A 12459-nucleotide genomic window follows, 5' to 3' on the forward strand; every position below is an offset into this window, starting at 1 on the left:
CTGAGTCCTTCTGCCCCCCCGTCCAATGCTGCCCTCCACAGAATCCACCCCCCAAATCTCCAGGTATTTCCCTCCTTAGAGCTGGCAACCCTACTTTCCCCTCAGTGCCTGTTGGTAGGCAACTAAGCTTGGTCCTGTCACCTACTTTGGCCTTTGGGAGAAAAGACATTGGGGCCAGTCCTGATAGGGTTGCCAACTCCAGATGGGAAATTCCTGGAGATTTGAGGGATGGAGCCTGATGAGGGTGAGGTTTGAGGAGGGGTGGGACCTCAGACAGGTACAATGCCATAGACTCCACCCTCCAAACCACTCAGTCCCTCATGGGGAACCATTGTTGCCAATCTCCAGGTGAGAGCTGGAGACCACTCAGAATTAGAACTGCTCTGCAGAAGGGAGGGTAGAAGTCAGCTGAAGTCAAAGGGGCAGATAATGGTAGGTTGATGGTTAGCTGGAAAGGAGATGGGCTTGCCAACTCCAGGCTGGCAAATTCCTGGGGATTTGAGGGGTGGAGCCTGGAGAGGGTGGGGTTTGCGGAGGGGTGGGACCTCAGACAGGTAGAATGCCATAGACTCCACCTTCCAAACCAGCCATTTCATCCTGGGTAACAATTGTTGCCAATCTCCAGGTGAGGACTAGAGATCACTCACAATTACAACTGCTCTTCAGGTAGCAGAGATCAGTTCCTCTGGAGAAAACAGTGGACTCTGTCATTATACCCTGCTGAGGTCACCACAGCAAACTGACACTGTTTGCCCAAAGCCAGAGTACTCTCCCAGAGCCTCTTTCTAGATATCGTTGTATTTATTTCCACAACGGGCCTTATTCCTAGTTATCCATAAAGATGGTAGCATACCGTGATGCCATTCGGATGCCCATAGCTTGTACCATTGATCTGAAGAAACATGTTGCCACCAAATTTGAAGTGGTTATGCGTGAGAACAAAATGCCATGGTTTGGTGGCAAAGTCAGCTGTGGTGTTGTCAGAAATCGTGTTCCTTATTGCTTGTAATCCATCTTTGTATTCCACATCCACAATGGCTAAAATAGTATTCTCTGGAAGGCTGTTCAAAGATTGTCCCCCCTTCCTGCTGGAAGAGCCATCTTGGAATCAGCCAGCAGCTCCGTAAATGGAGACATGGAACCCCTCTTTGCAGCGATGCTGACCCCTGCAGTGGGCACCCAGTGCATGAATTCCTTGCAACAGAAGAGGTGGCTGCAGTGGAGTGGGGAAGGACTAAAAGTGGAACTGCCTCCCTCTGCTGCTGGTTCTGTTTGGGGAGATGTGACAGTGGTAGCAGCAGTAGGGAGATTTGGGTGGCCTGTCTCTATCCTTCTCTGCCTGAGCAGGTACAGTACTGCTACCACCTGCTAGAGCCCATTTGCTCTTTCTGCTGTTGCAGACTGCAGCTGGAAGGGGGACAGATTTTGAGCTGAAGAGATGCTTGTAGTGAGGTGTGTGTGCTTCAAGGAGATGGTGTGAGGTTTCCTATTCTGTTCAGAGCAAGAGTTCTCCTGTTTTGTCATCTTGATAAAGCTCATCACTGGTACATGGTTCATTTATTCTGTTTTAATTTTCATTCTGGAACTGTAACATTTTTGTAGAGGCATGGAAGTCTGCAGTTTTTAAAGAGTCGGCTGGTTCTAAATTCTAGAAAACGCTTGATAAGTTCGGTTTTTAATTTTTGATCGTAGTAAATGGATTGTTCTCTGCCAAAAGGAAATATGAGCTGTTGTTACTGAGTGAAAGTTAATTTCTGAAAGAAATAATTTGTGATAGGAATGGATTTTTTTTGTATCCGTGATTTAATCTGCCAGAACTTGTGAATAAGTATGCATCTGTATCAAGGGGATATATTTCAGGAAACTGTTCATAAAAAAACTAGACCATTATTTTTGCTTTTGAAAAGAGGTATGTTTACAATTTTTTTATTTTTTAAATAGTTCGGTTTTTCAGAGATACAGTCTGGGAGAGAAACTATTCTATAACATTTGAAGCACTTGGTGCTTGGGGGGGGGTCAACAGTGGGAGGGCTTCTAATGTCCTGGCCCCACTGGTGGACCTCCTGATGGCACCTGGTATTTCTGGCCACTGTGTGATACAGAGTGTTGGACTGGATGGGCCTTTGGCCTGATCCAACATTGGCATCTCTTATGTTCTTATTTTATAAACATGCAGAAGAAAAAAGTGTACTTTTTATCTTGAGTGAGTAAAACTTTATATTTAAAGACATTTCCCTTATTTCAAAGGGGAAACTCGTTTTCCCCCAGCAGTCCTCCAGATTTCCATCAGAAAAAAATTTCTATCAGAATTAAGTTGAGAAGTGGTCCTGGGTGTGACCATTTCCCCTGATCTCCCACCCTTGCTGTTTTTTCAGGCTTTTCCATGTCTAGACCAGGAAGGTTGTAAAAGTAGTTTTAGATTACAAAACATTGCAGAATATAAATTTAGAGCCTATTTACCAGAAAACAGGCAAGCAAAAGAAATTGGAAGATTTTAATCAGTATTTACTTAATAAACACGTAGGGCTAATTGGCATAAAGTACCCCAGTGGCAGAATGCTTAGACTTTTGGGGGTTATGTTGTACCCTGGATGCTTTTTTGCTTGCATAAAGCGAACTGTAAGTAGTAATTGGGTGTACTTTGGGAACATTTTCCACTGTACAGGTGACAATGTCTTAAGAGGACAAAGTTGCACAGCCACTTCTCTATGCATTCTGTCAAGAAGTACAGCTGGGGTAGGAAAATAAATCTGATAGATGGCATTTTAAGATTTATTATGTTTTAAGAGAAGTTTAGTCTGCATGTTTTTGAATACATGCTAGAGAGGTAGTGGAAGACATATCTTCAGAGTGTTGTTTTTCTTTTGAGTTTCTTTGGAATCCATTTCTTAAATAAATGTTCATTATTATAGACTTTACAATTCATAAGGTGGGCTACATTATTGCTGTTTTAAAAATTATATAAACCACTGAACCAAACAGAAAATTAATTGAGAAGAGGTATGAATCTGCCCTGAAGTGACTTTATGGCATCAAACAGCAGCCTGCGTACTGCACAAAATACAGCTACAGATGTTTTTAAGTTTATGATTTGACATGAAAAAGGAGGAAATCCATTTTCTTTATAAACAAAAATGTTGTTAGCTGCATGCCACATAAGATTTCTTCCATAGGAAATGCTAACCTTACAAAACTAAGAGCAAGGAAATGCATTTTGTAAACCAGAAATTTAAGAGCACTTTTATCGAGAAAGATTGAAGTAGGACTGTGTTCTATAATTCTCAAATTATCACATTTTTGAAGTGATGCAGTTCTGTCCACAGGCATGAAAGTGGTTTGGAAAATTTATTTTACCACTTCACTTTAAATATACATTCTAGGGAAAAAATTCAGACAGAGGGATACAGTCCTGTGCATGTCTGCTTGGCAGGTAAGCCATGCTGAAATTTTTGGAACTTCTTTCTAGGTGTACATGCCTGTAATTGGGCTGGATGTCAGCTCCAGTGGAATGTATTTTTTTTTTTTAAAGGGAATGATCTAGCCAATGCTGAGCATTAATGCACATTACCTGCATGAATGTGGTCCCATTCTGCTTACTGGCTGTGTTTCCAAGTGGCTTTTTGGTTTGGAAGGTGGGTGTATGTATGATAGTTTGTGTGTGTGTGTTCAGCAAGCAGAGATTCTTTTAGTAATGTGATAGAAACCCAATAGTGTGCTTAGGTAATGTCTCAAAGTTGTTACTTGCTAGCTTGCTTACTAGGCAGGAATAGTAAGATCTTCCAGTTGTAAAACGGCCTGTAGCTTAGTTACCTACCATCTCCACTTAAATAGAGCTCGGGAAGACTTCTGAAATTTTGAAGAGTTGCTACTAGTTAGTTTTATATGTAGAACCTCCCAACTCCTTGTGGTTGGCTCTGCCTTCTGTGACAGCCAACTTGTGATGGCATCCACTGTTTACTCTTAGAAAACTGTTTTCTTATAATTACATTGGTACTTACAAGCTCAACAAGGTTGGGGATCCTGGTCTAGAATTTCTTATTATAGATAATCTTGTGGTTGGGTTGGTCTGTACCACTGGCTAATAAAAAATAACATTTGGCCACTGAGCCACAATTTAAATTACTGGTATAGACACTTCAGAAAGTTTTGGGAAAATAGCCCTGACCTGGATAGCCCAGGTAAGCCCAATCTCGTCAGATCTCAGAAGCTAAGCAAGGTTGACTCAGGCAAGTACTTGGATGGGAAACCTCCTTGAAATACCAGAGGTGGGAGATGGGGGGCAGGCTTTATTCAAACACTTCTCTGAATATCCCCCAGGCCTCCAGCTGGGGTCAGTCACCAGAGGTCATCATGACTTCAAGGTGTGCACACACATTAAAAAAATACCTCCCTAAAAGGGGTGGGAAAATGACAAAATGAACATCCATACTGTGTGGCAGTAGGGGACTCCCCAGATTTACTCAGATCCATTGCAGAACTTCTCCCCTTTAAAATGGTACTGCTGCCCTCACAACTGATTGTCCTGGGTGTGGACTTGAGGAGCAACAGGGTGGAACCTCAAGCTGAAACACTTCTGGCCTCTTGGAAGTAGTCTTCTACTCAGGAAGAGGCCAGAAAGCATGTTTGATTTGCAGTAGTGCCCTTTACAATGATGCAGGGTGAAGTCCTGTGAAGGGTCCCTGGGTACTGTCCACACACAGTTTGTATCACAGACAGTGTGTGAGAGGAGGAAGAATTAGGTGATACCATTTCCCCACCCTCTTTGATCTGAGGCCATTGTTGTCCCCAGCAGAGTGAGATGCTGGCAGGCCTGGCTATTGGCATAGTAGATCATAGCAGGCCCCTAACATATACAATATAAATCAAAGGACTTGCAGGGGCAAATCATTTCCGTCTCCCTCCACTATTTCCTTTTTCCTTTCCCTGAAAGCCCCCACAGTGCCTCCCCTTTTCTGGCTTCCTTCTCTCCTTCCCACCCACCACAGCCTACCTTTTATCTGTTCTCCATCTTTGCCTATATTGATATTTGTTTACTTCATTAATAATTTGCCTTTTCCCCAATGAGGATCCAAAGCAGATTCCATCATTGTCCTCTCCTCTCTTTTGTCTTTACAGCAACCCTTTTTTGGTAGGTTAGGGTGGGAACTTGTGGCTTCTCCAGTGTCGACTAGTGAGCAGACTGGTGATTTGAATTTGGGTCTCCCAGACACTACTATGAAACTCAGTCATACCACATTGGCTCTCATAAGGTGGCTGTTGAACAGTAGCAAGAAGCTGGGCCTGGTTGAGTCATACAGGCTGCATAGTAGCAAGTCATCTTGTTGCTGCTGCGAGGCCTGGCCTGATGTTCTCTCTCAAAGGCCAAAACACTCCTGGAAAGGCCCTTGCCCCCTCTCCCCCTGCCTTTTACTAATAGACCAAAGCTTGAAAGCTGGCAGTACTGTTATGGTTCCCAAGCAACAGCCACTGAGGGCATGTTTCTTAAAACTACAGGTATTGCTTCTTATTAAGGCAATTTTAAACCCCCCCCCCCTGTTAGATTTCACTCTTTTCCTGAAAACCGGGGCCCTTTCTCATGTTTGGCTTGTAGAAAGATCTGTCTCGTCTGTTTATGGCTCCATTTTCTGGATTTAAGTACCCACAGATTTGGCCATGTTGAGAGTTAGATATTTTCATGATACATTTGATCAGGTGGTATGTAGTGCTTTGCATGCAAAATGTTTAGATATGTTCCTTCACTTTGAATTCTGTATTTAAAGATTTGTGTTTGGGTAAACTGGCCTTGTATCATTCCAGCTTTTGTGCTTCTAAGCAACTGCACTGACCTGTTTATCGTTAGTGAGATTGTGTCCAAGAGCCACTCCCAAGCTCTTAATTTGATCCACCATGGAAAACTTTAACCTGATCTAAATCAGCTAAATCAACACCAGCCAAATGTTCTGCCTTCCTAGCCAGCATCACCTCTGTGTTCTCTGGATTAACCTGGCTGTCATCAGCACATCGTTGACAACCTGTTCCAAAGCTCCTGATGATCTCTGCTAGTAAACTTACATTTATTTATTAATTTCGGCTTGTATTCCCCCCTCCCTGTGAGCGGTCTCAGAGCGGATGACAACAGTGAATCTACAATAGGAGTTAAAACATTTCACAATAAATATTTCACAATAGATTGTTAAAACAGTTAAAAACAAAGCTATAAACTAAAGACAGATAGCACTTTAGGATAATGAGATCTCGAGCCGCTAGGCCGTAAACCAGACTGTGGGTCTTCACCTGATGGACCGTACAAAGATGGAAGGTTCAGCAAGGGCGGCCAATAATTGGATGCCAGTAGATGGGATAATTGGATGCCTGCTGCTTTACCCAAAGGCCTGGTGGAATAGCTCTGTTTTACGGGCCCTGTGGAACTGTAATAGGTTTCGTAGGGCCCTGATCTTCAACCTAGAGATTAAAGAGGGTTGTTGATAGACTGGACTGTTGGGGTGCTTCAAATATCAAATCCTGGTTAGCGGACTCTGCACCTCCTACAGTCATTTTTTGTTTCCTGCCAACAAGAAACAAAACCAATGGAGGATGGTCCCTTTTATCTGAAACATTGATTGTAGCATGTCCATCAAGAATATCATGACTGACAGTATCAGATGGCACTAAATGGTCTAACATTTTCTGCAGTAATGGGTTGCCCTTATGAACATATGAAGGTCATCAGACAAGTCCACATACTGTTTCAGTCCCAAATCCTGGCCTAAAGGCAGATGGAAGTGCATCAAAGGCAGATATGGACACCTGTACCATGTTTTCGTTTCCAAGGATAGTCAGCCCTTTGGGCTCCTGACACAGGTCTCCTCTGTCACCCTGCTGTTGTCCTAGTCCTCTCCCTTGCACATACTGTTTCAGTCCCAAATCCTGGCCTAAAGGCAGATGGAAGTGCATCAAAGGCAGATATGGACACCTGTACCATGTTTTCGTTTCCAAGGATAGTCAGCCCTTTGGGCTCCTGACACAGGTCTCCTCTGTCACCCTGCTGTTGTCCTAGTCCTCTCCCTTGGGATTGATTCTGTATTTACTGAAGACTGCTCTTTTCTCAAGTCCTTCAGTATCTCAAGTTTTCCTGTATATATATTTGTGTGTGTGTGTGTGATGTCTGTAAATAAAAAGATAATGTTTAATGTTAAGAAACTGTAGAGTGATGAAGTGGATGTGAGGTGAATACTGCTCTGAGGGAAGTAAGTTACAAAGCGTCTAGGCCTGTGGGCAGTCTGCCAAGCTGTGGAGCTGATGCTTAGTTGCTGTTGCTAAGGGAGTGGTTTTCTCACTGAGGCGTTCAGTAAATGTGTTTTCAGCTGAAGAATACAAAATGCATCACTTCTGATTTATCAGGTTTATAATTGGTCAGCTAGTGGGCAATTTAACCACTTGCATTATCCGTTATCTTAGAAGCAATGAGATGAGAATTTGAAATGTAACGAGCTTATAAACTTGGTTGCAGGTTGGATAAAAATCATTTATTAAAATAAAAAGGCAAAACAATTGGATTTTGATAAAATGGTTTTTGAGGAATATGCAGTTTCAATTAAGCTACATTATCACTTAAAGATCTCATTGTAGATTATTAGTTTATAATTCTGTAGTATGAGACAATATCATCATGTAATGTTCAAGAAATTATGTAAATGAGTTCCAGTAATTCATGGATCAGGGGCCCAATTTCATGCAGTCCCAGAGGCTTCAGTAAAGATTATTTGTTCAACATTTCTGTCTACCCAGTAGGACCTTGTGTGTTCAGTCTAGAAGGTACCGTCGCAGATTATTAGTTTTGGAGTTCTCTGAGTTGGAGGACATCTTTAGGGTGATTTCGACCATCCAATCAGGGAGGCAGGAACATTTTTTTCTACTTCCTGTCCCTGCTATGGGAGTCACCCTCCTCCTCAAATCTTCACAGACGCCAGTCTGACTGGATGTGGAGTGATGTTGGTACAAGGTCAGTGGTCCAAGCCAGAAACAAAGCTAGCTATCTACATCCTGGAACTGCGGGCCATACACTTTGCCCTGATCCACTTTAATCCACAGATAACACATACTCATGTCCTAATAAGGACAGACAACATATCGGCCAAGACATACGTAAATGAACAAGAGGGGCTGATAACCTACACAAGGAGGCAACCAAAATATTATCCTTGGCAGATTAGAATCAATCAGAGCAGAACACATACAAGTTCAATGGGAGTTCCTTCAGGGAAGGACACACAGGACTCAAGCAAACGTCTTCTTTCTTATACACGACACCTTATGCTTTGCCCTCGCTTGATTTATTTCTGCTGACTCTGTCAACTTCCTAATTGTGTATCTATGGATCCCAGGAGCTGTTCTAAACCGGTGGTCTACAGCCCATGTCCTATGCCCAGTAGTCTCAAGGCTAGATTGCTGTAATACAGGGCTGCCCTTGGAAACAGTTCAGAAGCTTCAGCAGGTATAGAATGCGACCACTAGGACTGACTGGTTTATACCGCCCTGATCATATAACACCGTGCTTCAGCAGCTTTGCTGACTCCCTATTTGTTTCCAGACACAATTCAAGGTGCTGTTTGCTGCTTTTAACCTGCTTCATGGCCTGGGACCCACATACCTAGTGGACCACTGCTCTGTATTTAAACATTCCCGGCTAATGTAGCCACACCCACTGTACAGATAACAACCTATAAGGTTGGAGGAATAAAGACCAATCACAAGCGGTCCCGCTCTGCAACATGATTGGATAACACTTCCTGGGCTAGGGCTCCAATTGGTTACATTAGGATCCTAGCCCAGGCTGAAGCTTAACATTAGAATGCAATGAGCTGGTTCACATACATTAAGCATTCAATATAAGCAATTGAATACACAACAACCACCTTTTCCCCATATGATCCCATGTGCCACATAAGGTCATCAGGAGCTTTATTTCTGACAGTCCTCTCTATTTGGGAGGCCCACTCATCCACAGCCCATGTGTACTTGTCTTCGGTGGCTGCCCCTGCTCCTTGGAATAGCCTGCTGGATACGCTACAGAAAGCTCCCACGCCCTCTCTTCCATAAAAGGGAAAACGGGGGATTATTTGGCTGCACCTTCGGCAGCCGGTGGCGATCTGTGTTGCAGCAGTCGCAGTTTATTTATATTTATTTATTTATAAATTCAATTTATAGCCCTCCCTCCCCGCAACGCGGGCTCAGGGCGGCTCACAGTCAGGCATAAGCCAACACATAAAACACATTAAACCCATTTAAAATCATTATTACAGTATAACAACATTATTATTAAGTGCTCTAGATCTTCCATATGATCTTCCATAAAGATGACGTCTGAACGCTGGTATACCCACTCCGTGCCATCAGTTCCGCGTGACTCTGTCGTTCTCTCTTCCAGGGCCAGATAGTGACAGTACAGTAGTGGTTCAACTCGGTGCATGTTAACCGATGTGTTTTAACTGATTTTTAACTGTGTATGTTTATAGTTTTTTAAAGCTGCCTTTATCATTGTGGAAAGGCGGGCATAGATATGTTAAATAAATGAATGAATGAGTAAATCAGCCCAGACCCCGCAGGTGGGGTGGGTCATATAGGGCCGTCAGCCTCCAGGTGTGGTCTGGAGATCACCTGGAATTACAACTCACTACCAGACTATAGGAGCTGCGGTGGCTCAAGTGGTTAAGACGCTGAACTGCAGGCTGTGGAAGGTCGGTAGGTCAGCAGTTCAAGACCCGAGTGTGCCGCATGACAGAGTGAGCTCCCGTCTCTAGTTCCAGCTCCTGCCAACTTAGCAGTTCGAAAGCAAGAAATTGCAAGTAGATAAATAGGGACCACTTCGGTGGGAAGGTAACAGCATTCCGTGCGCCTTGGTGTTTAGCCATGCCGGCCACATGACCATGGAAACGTCTTCGGACAGCGCTGGCTCTTCGGCTTTGAAACTGAGATGAGCACCGCAACCCTAGAGTCGGATTCGATCGAGCAAGGGAACCTTGACCTTACTACAGTTCACCTGGAGAAAATGGTTGTTTCGGATAGTGGATTCTAAGGCATTATACCTTACCGAGGCCCCTCCCCTCCCCAAACTCCACGGTTCTTAGGCTCCACCCCTAAACCTCCAGGAATTCCCCAACCTGGAGCTGGAAACCCTAGGGACCCTGCTGAGTCATGAGCCCCCTTTAGAGCTACCATTTTTATAACTGGTTTTTGGAAGGACCTCCCTCTGGTGTGTATATATCAAACCAGACAACCCAGGCTGCTTTGCGTCCGGGGCCTCTTTGCATCATGCTGGCTCCTCCGCTGCCTGTCATTTAGTTGCCACTCTGTGGGTGCGTTCAGACGGGGCGTTTCTGCCGGCATAAACTGCACCGGTTGGAACCGGTGCGTTTCTGCCGGCAGAAACGCAATCACACTTACCTCCATCTTCCGGATCCCTCCGTTGGATGCCCGCTCACACGCTGCGGGCGTCGGCGTTTGGTTTTTTTTTTTTAAAAAAGCACAGTTTGAGCATGCGCATAGGCAGCCATTCAGAGAATGGCGATCTTTGTGCATGCTCAAACCCCCCCATTACATTTAAACTTTAAAGGTAAGCACTTACCTTTAAAGTTTAAAGCCCAACCTGGCCTCCCTGTAGTCCCAGACTCCTCCGGGAAGTTAAACTAAGGGCTTTTTTTTAATTTAAACAAACGCTCAGGGCGAAGCTTCGCCTGAGCGCATATCGCTTAGTTTTTTTTTAAAAATGGCAAGGGAAAGCCGGAAGCCTCAGGCTTCCGACGGAAGTGTCTCTGCAACGGAGGAGAGCGATCAGACGCCGGGGTGCACCGTTTACAACCGTGGCACTCAGTTTACCACCACTTGGGACCTAGTGGCAGAGTGCAACGGTTTAAAGGAATTTACAACGGTTAGGGACGGGAGGCAGATGTTCGCCGTGTGAACGCCCGTAAGTACACCGGTTGGACCCGGCACCCTAACCGTTGTAAATCCCCCATCTGAACGCACCCTGTGTGTCCTGTGCTGCCTCCTGGATTTCGAAGGTGGGCCTTAGTTCTGGAATGGTTGAAATCCACTGCTTGGAACTCTGTAACAACACAGAGCCAGGCAAATGCACATGAAAGATCTGCTTAATGTCCAGCAGTTATGTCCTCCACCACTACCAGTTCCTTTAATAGATCTATTTCATTTTATAAACCAATTTAGACAGGAGGAGGAAGAGGAGGAGATTGGATTTCTACCCCGCCCTTCACTCCGAAGGAGTCTCGGAGCGGCTTACCATCTCCTTTCCCTTCCCCTCCCCACAACAAGACACCCTGTGAGGTAAGCGGGGGTGAGAGAGCTCTCCCGAGGACTGCTCTTGAGAGAACAGCTCTGAGAGAACTTGTGACTGACCCAAAGTCACAAGAAAGCAACATAGTTGAGGGTGGTCTCACATTTTTCCCTGACTTCATCATACCCTCCTCTGCTCTCGAAGCACCATGTCTTTGTATTTCAAGCAGGGCAAGGCTGACGGTGCTTTGGTTTGTTATTTATCCATTTATTTAAAACATTCCCGTGCCACCTTTCCATACCCAATTCAGGATCCCCAAGGTGGCGAACGCCAAAACATTCCAGACGAGGGTTGCCAGGTTCCCGCCGGCCACTGGCAGGGGACGGGGAGGGGAGGGCTGCTAGACCCAAGCAGGGAAACTCCCGGAGCCTGGGGAGGGTGGGGACCTCGGTGGGGTTCAATGCCACAGAGTCCACCCTCCAAAGCATCTTCTCCAGGGGACCTGATCCCTGTAGTCTGAGCTGTAATTCCAGGGGATCCCCAGGTCCCACCTGGAGGCTGCCACCCCCATTTCAAACACTAAAACGTTTCAGACACCAGAAAGCATTTGAAACATATATTAGACAATTAAATAAAACATAATTAAATAAAACATAATAAGCAGGGCTATTTTTGGGCAGGAACGCACAGGAACGGAGTTCCGGCTGGCTTCCAAGTTGGCCACGCCCAGCAGGAACTCATTAGCATAATAGGCCACACCCAACAGCAGAAACTCATTAGGATTGGCTACATTAGGGGTGTGTGGCCTAACATGCAAAGGAGTTCCTGCTACAAAAAATGCTCTGGGTTTTGACAACAAACAAGGTAAAGAGAATAAGAAGCAAAAGGGGGGTGCGGCTGGATGACCACACTTCTGGTAACATGGGGGTGCGGCCTAATGTGCCAATGAGCTGTGCTGTCAGGGGTGTGGCCTAATAGGCTAATGAGTTCCTGCTGTTGGGTGTGGCCTATTATGCTAATGAGTCCTGCTGGGCTTTTACTACAAAAAAAGCCCTGATATAAAGACATAAAAACACAAATGGGGAGGAGGATTAAGGAGTAAGTGAGTGAACGCTGAACAAAACGAGGAAAAAGAACTCCCATAGTAGGAAGAAACAGTTCTACATGCAAAGCGAAGAGACGAGAGCGAG

The sequence above is a fragment of the Gekko japonicus genome, unplaced genomic scaffold (assembly GCF_001447785.1).
Source record: "Gekko japonicus isolate JY-2015 unplaced genomic scaffold, Gekko_japonicus_V1.1 scaffold846, whole genome shotgun sequence".
Lineage (NCBI taxonomy): Eukaryota > Metazoa > Chordata > Lepidosauria > Squamata > Gekkonidae > Gekko > Gekko japonicus.